At 50.5% G+C, this 19971-nt stretch overlaps 3 pseudogenes; all 3 read right to left on the bottom strand.

Moving 5' to 3' along the window:
* Positions 1-4731: 4731 nt before the first annotated feature.
* On the bottom strand, positions 4732-4910 carry LOC144669642 (U2 spliceosomal RNA; annotated as a pseudogene).
* A 5351-nt stretch (positions 4911-10261) lies between these two features.
* On the bottom strand, positions 10262-10441 carry LOC144669683 (U2 spliceosomal RNA; annotated as a pseudogene).
* Positions 10442-19477: 9036 nt separating this feature from the next.
* LOC144669669 (U2 spliceosomal RNA) lies at positions 19478-19656 on the bottom strand (annotated as a pseudogene).
* Between the last annotated feature and the right edge of the window lie 315 nt (positions 19657-19971).

The raw sequence follows: 19971 nt of genomic DNA, 5'->3' as shown, positions 1-19971 counted from the left end.
ATGAAGGGGGAAAAAACATGCCCAACATCACCCTCATCCTGATGGCCACCTTTGTGTATGGCAGTATCAAGCTGTGTGTAGACCCAAACACCAAGCGTCACTACGTGCTGAGGTTCTACCTGTCCCTGGTGTTGCGAAGGATGGGTCTGGCCACCCTGCCGCGGAACGCTCCAAGTGCCGTATCACCTGCCCCGTGTGGAAAAACTTATGCAGAGAAACACCTTTGTCCGCAAGTCCATCAGGCAGTGGTTAGCACGTATCACCCTAGAGGCCCTGCGGGAAAAGGAGATGGTGGATTCCGGCGGACGGTTCGCCGAACAGACCGTCAGGGTCATTTGGCAGAATGCCTCATCACCAGAACTCTGAAGAGAGTGGCCGTGGTTCTTGTCGAGGTGCATCCCGAGCAGTTCCGTGACACAGGTATGGACTCTGTGCTCCAGGGGCTGTTCCCAGGGACACACGCCGAGACAAACATCAACTACCGCCGGAGGATCCACTCGGTGAAAGACACTCTTTGGCTGTCCGAAACTTGTTGGTCTTCCATTGCAAAGAGTTGGCACATTCCAAGGTCCAGGACTACGTGCTGAGGGACGCACTAAAGTTTGGGGCAAAGGCGTAATGGAGAAAGGTCGCTGTCTACGGTTGCGCTAGATGTGTCGTGTAACTGGCAGGTAATGGAAAATTTCGAGAAACACTCAGTCACAAGGGAGAACACGTGACAGGCATGAGAGACAATCCATGAGTCTTTGTAGCTGAGTTTCCGTGTGAGCAACTAGCTCACAGCGCAGAGGAGTTCTTCGATCGAGGCCTGCTGTATTTTTGTCTTTGCTTTCAGCTTGAGCAGTCAAAGAACAAAGAAGAAAAAAAAGTACAGCACAGGAACAGGCCCTTCGGCCCTCCAAGCCTGCGCCGATCGGTCTGTGGAGCTTGCCAGCTGACCAGGTATGCAGCTAAAGTCCTTCCACATCTACAGGGAAGGCAAAGTCAGCAGCGTTTCTCCCAGAGTGTAGAGAGTCCTTGGAACTCTCTTCCTCGAAAGGTGGTGGAAACAGAGTCTTTGAATATTTTCAAGACAGAGCTGGATAGATTAACAAGGCGGGGTTGGAAGGTTATCGCTGGTAGGCAGGAATGTGGGGTTGAGGTTACAATCGGATCAGCCATGATCTTCTGAGTAGTGGAGCAGGCTCTTGGGGCCCAGTGGCCTACTCCTGCTCCTAAGTTGTATGTTCAGACATGTAGGGGCATTACTTTTTACTGATTCCAGTGCTTCTCCTGCACTGAACCTGGAGAGTACTACGTCAGCTGCTGTTGAGTTGTTTCCTGATGCCCTGCTTTCTTTTGTACGAGCTGTCTAGCATCCTCGTTTATGGGCTTCCTTTGCTTGGCATTGGGCCTTCTTTTGGGCTGACTGTTGGTCTATTTCCTTTACGGGATGTCAGCATGACATCACCAGAAGGGAAATGTGTCATGTTATGAAGTCACAGTAAATAAGTCCAATGCATTATATCATTATAATAACACAAGATGATGATCAGCAGTGAGAAGGCAGGTGGCAGCAAGGATAAGTACAGGTACGACACAGCGAACAGCCTTAGATCCTGTTAAAATGTTGAAAATGTTTCTCCCCTTCTCGAAGATTATTTCCTTCAAAATTTTAGAAATCTTTCAGCTTCAACCAGAAGTCACACACAAGCCAAACAACAAAACCACCTGCGTGCACAGCACAGCACACCATCTGCCAGCCTGCAATGATGTCGGCTCTCTTTTAATCACCTTTTCCCCTCCCATCAGTCCTATTCAGCAGGCAAGCAAAGGAGCGCAGAAAATACATCTGCACGGCTGTTTCTAACTTCTAGAAAGGGAACAGCCTTATCCTAGGAAAGTGAAAAATACCTATACTGTCACAAAGTGATGAACTTGAACTGCAAAACACCACGCTTACCTGAGCTTGTGTCACAGTTTTTGCTGTCTATCTCAGCCAGTATTCTCAGTCGTCCATCCTGGCTTCTTGCTCTCTCTGCAGCTTTCAGATGCCTCCCCTTGGCCGGCCTCAGTGCTCGGTGATAGATCAGCGCTCGGTATTATTTCTGTCCTCAGTGGTAACTGCTAGGGGAGAAAGGCTTGACTTTTTCAATCACCTTTTACCTCAGTAAAATCCAAGTAGAACCTAAAGTGGCAATGCTTCTCCCTCTCAGCACCCAACATGTCTTGCCTTTTCTTCAGGATGGATTTGAGGAAGCACTACAGTTGCTGCCTGGCTGCCATTTCAAGTACAGAGACAAGGGGCAGCCCCATGACCCCTCCCCCGACTCCTGCACAATATGCAAATGTAGCACATTGTCTGAGTGCAATTTGGGAGCTGAAGACGGTTTCACAGTGGGATACAAGATATGAGGAGAGGTTTCCTCACAGACACACCGCCACATAAGCCCCTTTAAATTTGCGCGGCTGTGCAAAAAGTTTAATGGGCCCGCACACTTAAACAAATCGGTCACGCACTGTAATGACTCGCCTCATTCAGTTCAACAGAAATTAGGATCATGTTTTTAACCTGTGCCCTAGTTTTAAAATATTTTGTGTTCCATATTTACTTTCTCAATTTGTTATTAATTTACTTTACATTGCTTTATATTCTATTTTGTCTTGGACATGCATCACGGTTCGTTCAATCTCACTGGTTAAGAAAATTAAAATATTTAGTTTGATCAGGGTCTTACACTTGTCAAGAGGAGCCCTTTCAAATACTGGCCTGCTTTTGGAGGCCTGAAGTCACTGGAGCTGCACAAGTCAAGACGACTGAAGGCCTGATTCGCTGTGTAATATACTTTGCAGCATCTTGTTGCACTAGCAGGCAGGAAGGAGTTTTCAGCAATGCAGTTTAAAGGCTTGATACACTAAGTACACTTTCATTTCAGGTTTGTCATTTCAGGACGCTGCGTGTTTTTTTGCTCTGTTTTCTGACTCTGAAATTCTAATTCAGACTGTGGAGAAGAGCTGTTGTTGCTGCTGTTGGTTTTCTTTGTAACTGTTGTCGTTTTTTTGTGGAAAAATATACCTTATCCATAAAATATCTGAAAGAACATTACAAAACATTTCAAAATGGCCATCGCAAAAAGTGCAATCATATTCCAGTTTTTCAAATAGATCATGTCGCACCCTGCGACGCTTCAATACGATCAATGAACATTACAGACATTTCAACATGCTCATTACAGGCAGTCAGACAGTGCAATAGTATTCAAGTTATCTACATAGATCATGTTGCACTCTGAGGTGCTTCAATACAATTGTGATAAATGTAATATTCACTGCATACATTCAATGTGAGTCTTTCAGGCCGAGGGGTCTATACCTTTCCCAGTCCCTCGGTGCACTATGGCTGAAAGGTCTTAGACAGCGACCGTTCCCCACTGCGCATTTGTGGCGGCTGCCCCAAGCTTTAGTGCGTCCCTCAGCACGTAGTCCTCGGCCTTGGAATGTGCCAGCCAGTCTGCAACACTCTGCTGGGGACAACTCATCGCACTGGAAGACCAACAAGTTTCGGGCAGACCAAAGAGCGTCTTTCACCGAGTAGATGATCCTCCACCTGCTTGTCTCGATGTGCGTCCCTGTCCCTGGGATCAACACGTAGAGCACAGAGACCTGTGTCACAGAACTGCTTGGGATGAACCGCGACAAAAACCACGGCAACTCTCTGCAGACCTTCTTTGCAAACGCACATTCCACAAAGAGGTGAACAACGGTCTCGTCCCCACGACAGCCACCTCGAGGTCAACATGCAGAGAGGGTGAGACTTCAGGAAGGATCTGACGGGGAGGGCATTTCTCACCACCAGCCAAGCTACGTCTTGGTGCTTGTTGGAAAGTTCTGGAGACGAGGCATTCTGCCAAACGACTTTGACAGTCTGCTCGGGGAAACATCGCACAGGATCCACCATCTCCTTTCCCCGCAGGGCCTATAGGACGTTACGTGCCGACCACTGCCTGATGGACTTGGGGTCAAAGGTGTTTTTCTGCATAAAGTTTTCCACCAGGGACAGGTGGTACGGCACGGTCCAACTACTTGGAGCGTTCCGCGGCAGCGTGCCCACACCCATCCTTCGCTAAACCGGGGACAGGTAGAACCTCAGCACGTAGTGACACCTGGTGTTTGCGTACCGAGGGTCTACGCACAGCTTGATACAGCCGCACACAAAGGTGGCCATCAGTGTGAGGGCGATGTTGGGCACGTTTATTCCCCCTTTATCTAGAGGCTTGTACATCGCGTCCCTGCAGACACGATCCATTGTCGACCTCCAGATAAAGCGGAAGATGGCTCGGGTGATCGCCATCGCGCAGGAGTGTGGAATGGGCCAGACCTGCGCCACGTACAGCAACAGCGAGAGTACCTCACACCTGATGACCAGGTTCTTACCCGCAATGGAGAGGGAGCGTCGCTCCCACATGCCCAGTTTCCTTTTCACCATAGCCACTCGCTCCTTCCAGTTTCTAACGCATGCCCCGGTCCCTCCGAACCATATCCCCAGCACCTTCAGGCCGTCAGCCCTGACAGTGAAGGGGACAAAGGATCGGTCAGCCCAGTTCCCAAAGAACATGGCCTCGCTCTTCCCACGATTTACCTTGGCGATGAGAAAGAAAGAAAGTTGTGTTTTGAAAGATGTGCATGTTGAAAAGTAAAGAAAGCAGATGTTTGTAAGAAAACTATTTTTAGCATTGAAAATCCCCTGGAAAGGGGTGGTGCACCATTCCCAGAGATACTGCAATACCGGGTCGATGCGTGGAGTGGACGGAGCAAGCCCCTATTCCATCTCCCTGCTCCAAAAATCAATTTAATATATGGTCCCCAGATAAGGGACGTATCAGATATTAAACTGATAAGAACAGATTTTTATTTTTTTTTTGTAAAAATATGCTTTATTCATAAAAAATCTTCAATCACATTCAAAACCATTTCAAAAACAACATTACAAGCTTACAATCCAGGTTAAACTTTTACAAAATGTATCACCAGGTGCATCAGTACAAACAATATTACAATCATTTACAGCCCTTCATTTTGATCTGTACAGCCCGAGGGGCTCTAAACAGTTCCCAGTCTCTCGGTGCGCTGTGGTAGAAAGGTCTTAGACAGCGACCCTTCCCCATTGCGCCTTTGCGGCAGCTGCCCCAAGCTTTAGTGCGTCCCTCAGCACGTAGTCCTGGACTTTGGATTGTGCCAGTCCGCAACAATCGGTCGGGGACAACTCTTTGTGCTGGAAGACCAACAAGTTTCGGGCAGACCAAAGCGCCTCTTTCACCGAGTTGATGATCCTCCAGCTGCAGTCGATGTTTGTCTCGGTGTGTGTCCCTGGGAACAGCCCGTAGAGCACAGAGTCCTGTGTCACAGAACTGCTCGGGATGAACCTCGACAGCAACCACTGCATCTCTCTCCAGACTTTCTTTGCAAAGGCACAATCCACAAGGAGGTGAACAACGGTCTCTTCCCCACCACAGCCACCTCGAGGGCAACGTGCAGAGGGGGTGAGACTCCTGGCGTGTAGGAAGGATCTGACGGGGAGGGCCTTTCTCACCACCAGCCAAGCTACGTCTTGGTGCTTGTTGGAAAGTTCTGGCGATGAGGCATTCTGCCAAATGACTTTGACAGTCTGCTCGGGGAACCATCCCACAGGGTCCACCCTCTCCTTTTCCCTCAGGGCCTCTAGGACGTTACGTGCTGACCACTGCCTGATGGACTTGTGGTCAAAGGTGTTTTTCTGCATAAATTTTTCCACCAGGGACAGGTGGTACGGCACGGTCCAACTACTTGGAGCGTTCCGCGGCAGCGTGGCCAGACCCATCCTTCGCAACACCGGGGACAGGTAGAACCTCAGCACGTAGTGACACTTGGTGTTTGCGTACTGAGGGTCTACGCACCGCTTGATGCAGCCACACACAAAGGTGGCCATCAGTATGAGGGCGATGTTGGGCACGTTTTTTCCCCCTTTATCTAGAGGCTTGTACATCGCGTCCCTGCAGACACGATCCATTTTCGACCTCCAGATAAAGCGGAAGATGGCTCGAGTGATCGCCATCGCACAGGAGTGTGGAATGGGCCAGACCTGCGCCACGTACAGCAACAGCGAGAGTACCTCACACCTGATGACCAGGTTCTTACCCGCAATGGAGAGGGAGCGTCGCTCCCACATGCCCAGTTTCCTTTTCACCATAGCCACTCGCTCCTTCCAGTTTCTAACGCATGCCCCGGTCCCTCCGAACCATATCCCCAGCACCTTCAGGCCGTCAGCCCTGACAGTGAAGGGGACAAAGGATCGGTCAGCCCAGTTCCCAAAGAACATGGCCTCGCTCTTCCCACGATTTACCTTGGCTCCCGAGGCCAGTTCGAACTGGTCGCAGACGTGCATCAGTCTGCGCACCGACAGCGGATCCGAGCAGAAAACGGCGACGTCGTCCATGTACAGGGAGGCTTTTACCTGAGTGCCTCCACTGCCTGGGATCGTCACTCCTCTTATGCCCGGATCCTTCCTGATGGACTCGGCAAAGGGTTCTATGCAGCACACGAAAAGGACAGGCGAGAGAGGACAGCCCTGCCTGACTCCAGATTTAATCGGGAAGCTATCTGTTTCCCACCCATTGATTGAGACTGCGCTACTGATGTTAGCGTAGAGCAGTTGGATCCAATTTCGAATTCCCTCCCCAAAGCCCATTTTGGAGAGCACATCCCCCATGTAGGTGTGCGATATTCTGTCAAAGGCCTTCTCCTGATCCAAGCTGATGAGGCAGGTATCCACACCCCTGTCCTGTACATAGGCAATCGTATCCCTGAGCAGCGCCAGGCTGTCAGAGATCTTCCTGCCTGGCACAGAGCAGGTCTGGTCAGGGTGAATCACCAATTCCAGAGCGGATTTGACCCGGTTGGCGATGACCTTGGACAGAATCTTATAGTCCACATTCAACAGTGAAATGGGTCGCCAATTTCTAATTTCCTCCCTTTCCCCCTTGTGCTTGTAGATGAGGGTGATGATGCCTTTCCTCATGGATTCTGACATGCTGCCGGCCAGGAGCATACTCTCGTACACTTCTAGCAGGTCTGGGCCGATCAAGTCCCACAGAGCCGAATACAACTCCGCCGGCAGGCCGTCGCTTCCGGGGGTTTTACTCTTCTCGAAGGACTCGAGGGCCTTAGTCAGTTCGTCAGGAGTTAGCGGTTTGTCTAGGCTCTCCCGCGTACTGTGGTCTAAGACCTCCGTGATAGAGGACAGGAAGGACTGGGAGGCCGTGCTGTCCGTGGGCTTCACGTCATACAGTCCGGCATAAAAGGATTTGCTGATCCTCAGAATGTCGGACCGTGATGACTTTACTGAGCCGTCTTCTTCCTTCAGGCTGCTGATCACAGAGCGCTCTCTGTGTACCTTTTGGAAGAAGAAACGTGAGCACGTCTCATCCTGCTCCACGGAGCGGACTCTGGAACGGAAGATGATCTTGGAGGCCTCCGAGGCAAAGTGCGAGGCTTGCTGGCCTTTCACCTCTTGGAGCTCCTGCTTGACATCGACCCCCATCGACCGCAGCCGGAGCAGATTCTGCATCTTTTCCTGGAGTCGGGACATTTCCCTCTGTTCCTTTCTAGCTTTCTGGGTGCCTTTGCGGATGAAAAACCTCTTGATGCTTCCCTTGATCACTTCCCACCAGTGTGTCAGGGACTCAAAGAGGGGTTTCACGGTTCTCCAACCTTTGTAATCCCTCTTGAGCTCCTCAATGTTCTCTGGGGTCAGCAGTTGCACATTTAGCTTCCATGCCCCCCTGCCCACCCTCAGGTCTTCCTCCAAGTGGCAGTCCGCCAGTAGGAGGCAGTGGTCAGAGAAGAACACCGGCTTGACCTCGGTGGATCTGACTGTGAATACACGGGACACAAACAGGAAGTCTATCCTGGAACGAATGGACCCGTCTGGCCGCGACCAGGTGTATCTACGCTGCGCTCCGTCTGCAGGGTTGCTGAAGACGTCGTGCAGCTTGGCATCCTTAACTGTTTCCATCAGGGATCTGGACGTAGCGTCCAATCTGCTTCCGGCCCTGCCGGATCGTCCAGCCGCATCGATGATGCAGTTGAAGTCCCCGCCCAGAATGACCGGCCTGGAGGTCGCCAGCAGCAGTGGGAGCTGCTGAAAAACCTCCAGCCGCTCAGCCCCTTGTGCCGGCCCATACACGTTAATTAACCGGAGTGGAGCGTTCTTGTACATTACGTCTGCTACCAGGAGTCGCCCGCCCACCACCTCCTTGACCTCGGAGACGGTGAAGTTGCCTCCCCGCAGCAGAATACCCAGGCCGGAGGAACGAGAGTCGTTTCCGCCCGACCAGATCGATGGCCCGTGGGACCACCATCGTGACCATTGCCTGTAGGAGCTGAGGTGCGGTATCGCACACTCCTGCAGAAACAACAGGTCAGCTTTGACCTTGGCTAGGTAGTCCAAGGTCGCAACACATCGCGTAGTAGATTTAATGCTACGCACATTTATGGATACAATCTTTAAACCCATTTTAAAGCATTTATTCTCCTACCAAACCCACTGTCTCTGAGAGTCCCAGACCTTTAGTCTGCTCCTTCATACCCGTAGTGAGCTCAAATTCCTTCACTTTGGATGGGCTGAGGTAGATCTCCTTGGCCGTGTTCTGCTCCAGTGGCATCTGGAGGTTCACGTAGTGAGCGGGTTTTGAGGTGACCTTTGCTGGAGAAGCTTCTCCAAAACTCACCCCCTCTGGGGGGTTGCTGTTCCCGGCTTCCTGGAGCTGGGGTGCGATGATTGCCTCACTGCTCCCAGATTCCAGGGGCTGTGGTGCACTGGCCTCCTCAGGTTGCAGGCTAAGTTGGGGTGCGCTGGGCTCCTTGTTGTCTCCAATTTTCTGGAGTTCGGGTGTCTCGTCCTCCAACGCCCTGGAGCTTTGCCGCCTCTTCTGTCGGTGCCGCTCTGGCACTTCATCATCCGAAGAGCTGCTGCCCATGTCATCCGTGTCGGATGGGAGACGCCTCTTGCCGCTTCTCTGGGAAACGCCTTTGCTTCTTCTTCGCTCCCTCTTACTTTTCTTGTTCTTCACCGTCCGCCACTCCCCCTGCTGCTTTTCCACTGCTGCCTCCTCCTCCATTGATTCGCTGTCCTGAGGACTGGAAGGTTCAGGGGGTAGTGCTGTTGATTGGCTCTCTGTTGCCTCAATCTCTTTCTCCACCTTGTCTCTCTCTGTGTCCTCCTTTGTCCCGTTGAGCTCCCTGGGGGCCTTGGTGGTTGGAGTGACACGGAACATTTCTTCTGCTTCCCCCTGGTCGGCTTTGGCTGCCTGTGCGTAAGTACGGCAGCGTTTGGGGCAGGTCCTGTAGAGGTGACTTGCCTCGCCACACAGGTTGCAGCACTTGGCCTGTTTGCAGTCTTTTGTCTGGTGCCCTTCCTGTTTGCAGATCTTGCAGAGGGAGGCGCTGCAGTTGGCCGCCACATGACCAGCCTTGCCGCATGAGCGACAATGCTTGGGTTGCCCAGCGTAGACCAGGTAGCCCCGGTTTCCCCCGATGGCGAAACTGGAGGGAGGGTGGAAAATGGCTCCCTTACCATCGGTCTTTAGCGTGACCTTAAACAGGCGTTTGCCTGTCCAGATCCCCAAGTCGTCTCGAATCTCGGTGCCGCTCCCCACCTTATCGAAGTACCTGGTGAGGAAGGTGACCACGTCGGCGACAGGGACGAAGGGGTTGTACACATGCACCATCACCTCACGTTCCCGTTGCAACGGCAGAGAAAAGTGCGGCTCCGCCGTCAGGATCTTCATCTCCGGCAGGTCTCTCTTCTCCTCGAACACCCTCAGGAGCCGGACGCAGTCTGCCACTCGCTTGAAAGTCACGTCGAAATAACCACCTTTGCGGGAGTCGTGCAGGGTGAAGATCTCCGTAGCTTGGAAGCCGCACGCCTTCAACAGGATCCTCCTGGTGAAGAAGCCCCGATCCATAGGTGATCCTCCTTCGTCACTGTGGTTCACCGTGACTCGGACGGTGATAGGTAACCCACGGTATGGATTCGGATTGCGATTGGTTATCGCCCTTCCATCCCGACCTTGCCTTGGCAGGACCATGGTGTCGCCCCTGCAACACTACACTTGATCTTAGCCAAAAGGCCGAGAAGCGATGAGAAAGAAAGAAAGTTGTGTTTTGAAAGATGTGCATGTTGAAAAGTAAAGAAAGCAGATGTTTGTAAGAAATCTATTTTTAGCATTGAAAATCCCCTGGAAAGGGGTGGTGCACCATTCCCAGAGATACTGCAATACCGGGTCGATGCGTGGAGTGGGCGGAGCAAGCCCCTATTCCATCTCCCTGCTCCAAAAATCAATTTAATATATGGTCCCCAGATAAGGGACGTATCAGATATTAAACTGATAAGAACAGATTTTTTTTTTTCTTTTTGTAAAAATATACTTTATTCATAAAAAATCTTCAATCACATTCAAAACCATTTCAAAAACAACATTACAAGGGTACAATCCAGGTTAAACTTTTACAAAATGTATCACCAGGTGCATCAGTACAAACAATATTACAATCATTTACAGCCTTTCATTTTGATCTGTACAGCCCGAGGGGCTCTAAACAGTTCCCAGTCTCTCGGTGCGCTGTGGTAGAAAGGTCTTAGACAGCGACCCTTCCCCATTGCGCCTTGGCGGCAGCTGCCCCAAGCTTTAGTGCGTCCCTCAGCACGTAGTCCTGGACTTTGGATTGTGCCAGTCCGCAACAATCGGTCGGGGACAACTCTTTGTGCTGGAAGACCAACAAGTTTCGGGCAGACCAAAGCGCGTCTTTCACCGAGTTGATGATCCTCCAGCTGCAGTCGATGTTTGTCTCGGTGTGTGTCCCTGGGAACAGCCCGTAGAGCACAGAGTCCTGTGTCACAGAACTGCTCGGGATGAACCTCGACAGCAACCACTGCATCTCTCTCCAGACTTTCTTTGCAAAGGCACAATCCACAAGGAGGTGAACAACGGTCTCTTCCCCACCACAGCCACCTCGAGGGCAACGTGCAGAGGGGGTGAGCCTCCTGGCGTGTAGGAAGGATCTGACAGGGAGGGCCTTTCTCACCACCAGCCAAGCTACGTCTTGGTGCTTGTTGGAAAGTTCTGGCGATGAGGCATTCTGCCAAATGACTTTGACAGTCTGCTCGGGGAACCATCCCACAGGGTCCACCCTCTCCTTTTCCCTCAGGGCCTCTAGGACGTTACGTGCTGACCACTGCCTGATGGACTTGTGGTCAAAGGTGTTTTTCTGCATAAATTTTTCCACCAGGGACAGGTGTTGCTGTACGTGGCGCAGGTCTGGCCCATTCCTCACTCCTGCGCTGTGGCGATCACGCCAGCCATCTTCCGCTTTATCTGGAGGTCAAAAGTGGATCCTGTTTGCAGGGACATGATGTAAAAAAACTCTGGATGAAGGGGGAAAAAACATGCCCAACATCACCCTCATCCTGATGGCCACCTTTGTGTATGGCAGTATCAAGCTGTGTGTAGACCCAAACACCAAGCGTCACTACGTGCTGAGGTTCTACCTGTCCCTGGTGTTGCGAAGGATGGGTCTGGCCACCCTGCCGCGGAACGCTCCAAGTGCCGTATCACCTGCCCCGTGTGGAAAAACTTATGCAGAGAAACACCTTTGTCCGCAAGTCCATCAGGCAGTGGTTAGCACGTATCACCCTAGAGGCCCTGCGGGAAAAGGAGATGGTGGATTCCGGCGGACGGTTCGCCGAACAGACCGTCAGGGTCATTTGGCAGAATGCCTCATCACCAGAACTCTGAAGAGAGTGGCCGTGGTTCTTGTCGAGGTGCATCCCGAGCAGTTCCGTGACACAGGTATGGACTCTGTGCTCCAGGGGCTGTTCCCAGGGACACACGCCGAGACAAACATCAACTACCGCCGGAGGATCCACTCGGTGAAAGACACTCTTTGGCTGTCCGAAACTTGTTGGTCTTCCATTGCAAAGAGTTGGCACATTCCAAGGTCCAGGACTACGTGCTGAGGGACGCACTAAAGTTTGGGGCAAAGGCATAATGGAGAAAGGTCGCTGTCTACGGTTGCGCTAGATGTGTCGTGTAACTGGCAGGTAATGGAAAATTTCGAGAAACACTCAGTCACAAGGGAGAACACGTGACAGGCATGAGAGACAATCCATGAGTCTTTGTAGCTGAGTTTCCGTGTGAGCAACTAGCTCACAGCGCAGAGGAGTTCTTCGATCGAGGCCTGCTGTATTTTTGTCTTTGCTTTCAGCTTGAGCAGTCAAAGAACAAAGAAGAAAAAAAAGTACAGCACAGGAACAGGCCCTTCGGCCCTCCAAGCCTGCGCCGATCGGTCTGTGGAGCTTGCCAGCTGACCAGGTATGCAGCTAAAGTCCTTCCACATCTACAGGGAAGGCAAAGTCAGCAGCGTTTCTCCCAGAGTGTAGAGAGTCCTTGGAACTCTCTTCCTCGAAAGGTGGTGGAAACAGAGTCTTTGAATATTTTCAAGACAGAGCTGGATAGATTAACAAGGCGGGGTTGGAAGGTTATCGCTGGTAGGCAGGAATGTGGGGTTGAGGTTACAATCGGATCAGCCATGATCTTCTGAGTAGTGGAGCAGGCTCTTGGGGCCCAGTGGCCTACTCCTGCTCCTAAGTTGTATGTTCAGACATGTAGGGGCATTACTTTTTACTGATTCCAGTGCTTCTCCTGCACTGAACCTGGAGAGTACTACGTCAGCTGCTGTTGAGTTGTTTCCTGATGCCCTGCTTTCTTTTGTACGAGCTGTCTAGCATCCTCGTTTATGGGCTTCCTTTGCTTGGCATTGGGCCTTCTTTTGGGCTGACTGTTGGTCTATTTCCTTTACGGGATGTCAGCATGACATCACCAGAAGGGAAATGTGTCATGTTATGAAGTCACAGTAAATAAGTCCAATGCATTATATCATTATAATAACACAAGATGATGATCAGCAGTGAGAAGGCAGGTGGCAGCAAGGATAAGTACAGGTACGACACAGCGAACAGCCTTAGATCCTGTTAAAATGTTGAAAATGTTTCTCCCCTTCTCGAAGATTATTTCCTTCAAAATTTTAGAAATCTTTCAGCTTCAACCAGAAGTCACACACAAGCCAAACAACAAAACCACCTGCGTGCACAGCACAGCACACCATCTGCCAGCCTGCAATGATGTCGGCTCTCTTTTAATCACCTTTTCCCCTCCCATCAGTCCTATTCAGCAGGCAAGCAAAGGAGCGCAGAAAATACATCTGCACGGCTGTTTCTAACTTCTAGAAAGGGAACAGCCTTATCCTAGGAAAGTGAAAAATACCTATACTGTCACAAAGTGATGAACTTGAACTGCAAAACACCACGCTTACCTGAGCTTGTGTCACAGTTTTTGCTGTCTATCTCAGCCAGTATTCTCAGTCGTCCATCCTGGCTTCTTGCTCTCTCTGCAGCTTTCAGATGCCTCCCCTTGGCCGGCCTCAGTGCTCGGTGATAGATCAGCGCTCGGTATTATTTCTGTCCTCAGTGGTAACTGCTAGGGGAGAAAGGCTTGACTTTTTCAATCACCTTTTACCTCAGTAAAATCCAAGTAGAACCTAAAGTGGCAATGCTTCTCCCTCTCAGCACCCAACATGTCTTGCCTTTTCTTCAGGTTGGATTTGAGGAAGCACTACAGTTGCTGCCTGGCTGCCATTTCAAGTACAGAGACAAGGGGCAGCCCCATGACCCCTCCCCCGACTCCTGCACAATATGCAAATGTAGCACATTGTCTGAGTGCAATTTGGGAGCTGAAGACGATTTCACAGTGGGATACAAGATATGAGGAGAGGTTTCCTCACAGACACACCGCCACATAAGCCCCTTTAAATTTGCGCGGCTGTGCAAAAAGTTTAATGGGCCCGCACACTTAAACAAATCGGTCACGCACTGTAATGACTCGCCTCATTCAGTTCAACAGAAATTAGGATCATGTTTTTAACCTGTGCCCTAGTTTTAAAATATTTTGTGTTCCATATTTACTTTCTCAATTTGTTATTAATTTACTTTACATTGCTTTATATTCTATTTTGTCTTGGACATGCATCACGGTTCGTTCAATCTCACTGGTTAAGAAAATTAAAATATTTAGTTTGATCAGGGTCTTACACTTGTCAAGAGGAGCCCTTTCAAATACTGGCCTGCTTTTGGAGGCCTGAAGTCACTGGAGCTGCACAAGTCAAGACGACTGAAGGCCTGATTCGCTGTGTAATATACTTTGCAGCATCTTGTTGCACTAGCAGGCAGGAAGGAGTTTTCAGCAATGCAGTTTAAAGGCTTGATACACTAAGTACACTTTCATTTCAGGTTTGTCATTTCAGGACGCTGCGTGTTTTTTTGCTCTGTTTTCTGACTCTGAAATTCTAATTCAGACTGTGGAGAAGAGCTGTTGTTGCTGCTGTTGGTTTTCTTTGTAACTGTTGTCGTTTTTTTGTGGAAAAATATACCTTATCCATAAAATATCTGAAAGAACATTACAAAACATTTCAAAATGGCCATCGCAAAAAGTGCAATCATATTCCAGTTTTTCAAATAGATCATGTCGCACCCTGCGACGCTTCAATACGATCAATGAACATTACAGACATTTCAACATGCTCATTACAGGCAGTCAGACAGTGCAATAGTATTCAAGTTATCTACATAGATCATGTTGCACTCTGAGGTGCTTCAATACAATTGTGATAAATGTAATATTCACTGCATACATTCAATGTGAGTCTTTCAGGCCGAGGGGTCCATACCTTTCCCAGTCCCTCGGTGCACTATGGCTGAAAGGTCTTAGACAGCGACCGTTCCCCACTGCGCATTTGTGGCGGCTGCCCCAAGCTTTAGTGCGTCCCTCAGCACGTAGTCCTCGGCCTTGGAATGTGCCAGCCAGTCTGCAACACTCTGCTGGGGACAACTCATTGCACTGGAAGACCAACAAGTTTCGGGCAGACCAAAGAGCGTCTTTCACCGAGTAGATGATCCTCCACCTGCTTGTCTCGATGTGCGTCCCTGTCCCTGGGATCAACACGTAGAGCACAGAGACCTGTGTCACAGAACTGCTTGGGATGAACCGCGACAAAAACCACGGCAACTCTCTGCAGACCTTCTTTGCAAACGCACATTCCACAAAGAGGTGAACAACGGTCTCGTCCCCACGACAGCCACCTCGAGGTCAACATGCAGAGAGGGTGAGACTTCAGGAAGGATCTGACGGGGAGGGCATTTCTCACCACCAGCCAAGCTACGTCTTGGTGCTTGTTGGAAAGTTCTGGAGACGAGGCATTCTGCCAAACGACTTTGACAGTCTGCTCGGGGAAACATCGCACAGGATCCACCATCTCCTTTCCCCGCAGGGCCTATAGGACGTTACGTGCCGACCACTGCCTGATGGACTTGGGGTCAAAGGTGTTTTTCTGCATAAAGTTTTCCACCAGGGACAGGTGGTACGGCACGGTCCAACTACTTGGAGCGTTCCGCGGCAGCGTGGCCACACCCATCCTTCGCTAAACCGGGGACAGGTAGAACCTCAGCACGTAGTGACACCTGGTGTTTGCGTACCGAGGGTCTACGCACAGCTTGATACAGCCGCACACAAAGGTGGCCATCAGTGTGAGGGCGATGTTGGGCACGTTTATTCCCCCTTTATCTAGAGGCTTATACAGCGCGTCCCTGCGGACACGATCCATTTTCGACCTCCAGATAAAGCGGAAGATGGCTCGGGTGATCGCCGTCGCGCAGCAGTCTGGAATGGGCCAGACCTGCGCCATGTACAGCAACAGCGAGAGTGCCTCACACCTGATGACCAGGTTCTTACCCGCAACGGAGAGGAAGCGTCGCTCCCAGATTCCCAGTTTCCTTTTCACCATAGACACTGGATCCTTCCAGTTTCTAACGCATACCCCGGTCCCTCTGAACCATATCCCCAGCACCTTCAGGCCGTCAGCACTGACGGTGAAGGGGACAAAGGATCGGTCAGCCCAGTTCCCAAAGAACACGGCCTCGCTCTTCCCACGATTTACCTTGGCTCCCGAGTCCAGTTCGAACTGGTCGCAGATGTGGATCAGTCTGCACACCGACAGCGGATCAGAACAGAAGACGGCGACATCGTCCATGTACAGGGAGGCTTTGATCTGAGTGCCTCCACTGCCTGGGATCGTAACTCCTCTAATGCCCGGATCCTTCCTGATGGACTCAGCAAAGAACAGGCGAGAGAGGACAGCCCTGCCTGACTCCAGATTTAATTGGAAAGCTATCTGATTCCCACCCATTGATTGAGACTGCGCTACTGATGTTAGTGTAGAGTAGGATCCAACTGGATCCAATTGCGAATTCCCTCCCCAAACCCCATTTTGAGAGCACATCCACCATGTAGGTGTGCGATATTCTGTCAAAGGCTTTCTCCTAATCCAGGCTGATGAGGCAGGTGTCCACACCCCTGTCCTGCACATAGGCAATCGTATCCCTGAGCAGCGCCAGGCTGTCAGAGATCTTCCTGCCCGGCACAGTGCAGGTCTGGTCAGGGTGTATCACCAATTCCAGAGCGGATTTGACCCGATTGGCGATGACCTTGGACAGAATCTTATAGTCCACATTCAACAGTGAAATGGGTCGCCAATTTCTAATTTCCTCCCTTTCTTCCTTGTGCTTGTACATGAGGGTGATGATGCCTTTCCTCATGGATTCTGACATACTGCCGGCCAGGAGCATACTCTCGTACACCCCTAGCAGGTCTGGGCCCATCCAGTCCCACAGAGCCCAATACAACTCCGCCGGCAAGCCGTCGCTTCTGGGGAGATTTACTCTTCTCGAAGGACTCAAGGGCCTAAGTCAGTTCGTCAGGAGTTCGCGGTTTGTCCAGCCTCTCCCGTGTACTGTCGCCTAAGACCTCCGTGATAGAGGACAAGGAGGACTGGGAGGCCGTGCTGTCCGTCGGCTTCACGTCATAAAATCCGGCATAAAAGGATTTGCTGATCCTCAAAATGTCGGACTGCGCTGACTTTACTGATCTGTCTTCTTCATTCAGGCTGCTGAACACAGAGCTCTCTCTCTGTTCCTTTTGGAAGAAGAAACGTGAGCACGTCTCATCCTGCTCCACGGAGCGGACTCTGGAACGGAAGATGTTCTTGGAGGCAAAGTGCGAGGCTTGCTGGCTCTTCACCTCTTGGAGTTCTTCCTTGACATCGACCCCCACCGACTGCAGCCGGAGCAGATTCTGCATCTTTTTCTGGAGTCGGGACATTTCCCTCTCTTCCTTTCTAGCTTTCTGGATGCTTTTGAGGATGAAAAACCTCTTGGTGTTTCCCTTGATCGCTTCCCACCAGTGTGTCAGGGACTCAAAGAGGGGTTTCATGGTTCTCCAACCTTCATAAGCCCTCTTGAGCTCCTCAATGTTCTCTGGGGTCAGCAGTTGCACGAATAGCTTCCATGCCCCCCTGCCCACCCTCAGGTCCTTCTCCAAGTGGCAGTCCGCCAGTAGGATGCAGTGGTCAGAGAAGAACACCGGCTTGACCTCGGTGGATCTGACTGTGAATGCACGGGACACAAAGAGGAAGTCTATCCTGGAACGAATGGACCCGTCTGGCCGCGACCAGGTGTATCTACGCTGCGCTCCGTCTGCAGGGTTGCTGAAGACGTCGTGCAGCTTGGCATCCTTAACTGTTTCCATCAGGGATCTGGACGTAGCGTCCAATCTGCTGCCGGCCCTGCCGGATCGTCCAGCCGCATCGATGATGCAGTTGAAGTCACCGCCCAGAATGACCGGCCTGGAGGTCGCCAGCAGCAGTGGGAGCTGCTGAAAAACCTCCAGCCGCTCAGCTCCTTGTGACGGGCCATACACGTTAATTAACCGGAGTGGAGCGTTCTTGTACATTACGTCTGCTACGAGGAGTCGCCCGCCCACCACCTCCTTGACCTCGGAGACGGTGAAGTTGCCTCCCCGCAGCAGAATACCCAGGCCGGAGGAACGAGAGTCGTTTCCGCCCGACCAGATCGATGGCCCGTGGGACCACCACCGTGACCATTGCCTGTAGGAGCTGAACTGGATAACCTCACTTATCCACGTTAAACTCCATCTGCCAAATTTTGGCCCATTCACCTAACCTGTCCATATCCATTTGTAAATTTCTCATTTCTTCACTGCAACTTACTTTCCCACCTATTTTGGTGTCATCTGCAAATTTAGCTATGGTACCTTCTACTCCTGAATCCAAGTAAATAGTTGGGGCCCAAGGACCGAACCCTGTGGCACCCCACTAGTTACAGCTTGCCATCCACAAAAGACCCATTTATCCTGACTCTCTGCTTTCTGTTGGTTAGCCAAAGCTCTATCCAAGCAAATATATTACCCTTAGCTGCGTGTGATCTTATCTTGTGTATTAATCTTTTGTGCGGCACCTTATCAAATGCCTTCTGGAAGTCCAGACATACTACATCTACAGGATCGCCATTATCCACTTTGCTTGTCACATCTTCAAAGAACTCTAGCAATTTAGTCAAACACGATTTAGTCTTCATAAAGCCATGCTGACTCTGATGGATTGCATTTTGACTTGCATTTTAGGAGGGTAGTGAAGGCATTGGAGAGAGTGCAGAAGAGGTTTACGAGTTTGGTTCCAGGGGCGAGGAAGTTGAGTTATGAAGTAAGATTGGAGAAGTTGGGACTGTATTCCTTGGGGAAAAGAAGTCTGAGAGGAGACTTGATAGAGGTATTGAAAATCATGAGGTATCTGGAGAGAGTAGATAGGGAGAAACTGCTTGCACCGATGAAAGGATCGAGAAGGAGCGGGCACAGGTTTAAAGTAACTAGCAGAAGAAGCAAAAGTGATAGGAGCAGCGAGTGGTCAGGGTCTGGAATGCACCGCCTGATAGCGTGGCGGAGGCAGGTTCAATTGAAGAGGGAATGAGATGATTATTTGAAAAGAAAGCATGTGCTGGGTTACGTGGAGAAGGCAGGAGAATGGCACGAAGTGAAATGTTCATTGGGAGAGCTGGTGCAGTCACGACGGGCGGAATGGGCTCCTTGTGCAGTGTAAGGATTGTGTGAACGTGGATGTAGACGTTTCCGAGTAGCTGTGTAAAGTGTGTGAGCTTTGAGGTGTGAGTTTTGACTGTTGCTGTATCAGCAGCAGCAGCAGCGGGCGGGAGCGGCAGCAGAGAGCTGGTTGAAAATGTTGTGAGGCGAAAGGTGCAGCTGAGAGAGTGTTTGAGAGGTGTATTTGCAAGTGAAAGATGTTTTTGTATGAGTGAGGTAGAGTGTTTGTGAGATGAGAGTGGTGTCTGTGAGCGTTGGGTGAGCGTGCGTGTTTTTTGTGTGTAGATGGTGCGGGTGAGTGAGAAAGAAAGAAAGTTGGGTTTTGAAAGATGTGCATGTTGAAAAGTAAAGAAAGCAGATGTTTGTAAGAAAACTATTTTTAGCATTGAAAATCCCCTGGAAAGGGGTGGTGCACCATTCCCAGAGATACTGCAATACCGGGTCGATGCGTGGAGTGGACGGAGCAAGCCCCTATTCCATCTCCCTGTTCCAAAAATCAATTTAATATATGGTCCCCAGATAAGGGACGTATCAGATATTAAACTGATAAGAACAGATTTTTTTTTTTTTTTTGTAAAAATATACTTTATTCATAAAATATCTTCAATCACATTCCAAACCATTTCAAAAACAACATTACAAGGGTACAATCCAGGTTAAACTTTTACAAAATGTATCACCAGGTGCATCAGTACAAACAATATTACAATCATTTACAGCCTTTCATTTTGAGCTGTACAGCCCGAGGGGCTCTAAACAGTTCCCAGTCTCTCGGTGCGCTGTGGTAGAAAGGTCTTAGACAGCGACCCTTCCCCATTGCGCCTTTGCGGCAGCTGCCCCAAGCTTTAGTGCGTCCCTCAGCACGTAGTCCTGGACTTTGGATTGTGCCAGTCCGCAA

The sequence above is a fragment of the Cetorhinus maximus genome, chromosome 29 (genome assembly GCF_964194155.1).
Source record: "Cetorhinus maximus chromosome 29, sCetMax3.hap1.1, whole genome shotgun sequence".
NCBI lineage: Eukaryota > Metazoa > Chordata > Chondrichthyes > Lamniformes > Cetorhinidae > Cetorhinus > Cetorhinus maximus.
The sequence above is the reverse complement of the archived record's forward strand: the minus strand, read 5'-3'. Positions and strand labels throughout refer to the sequence as shown.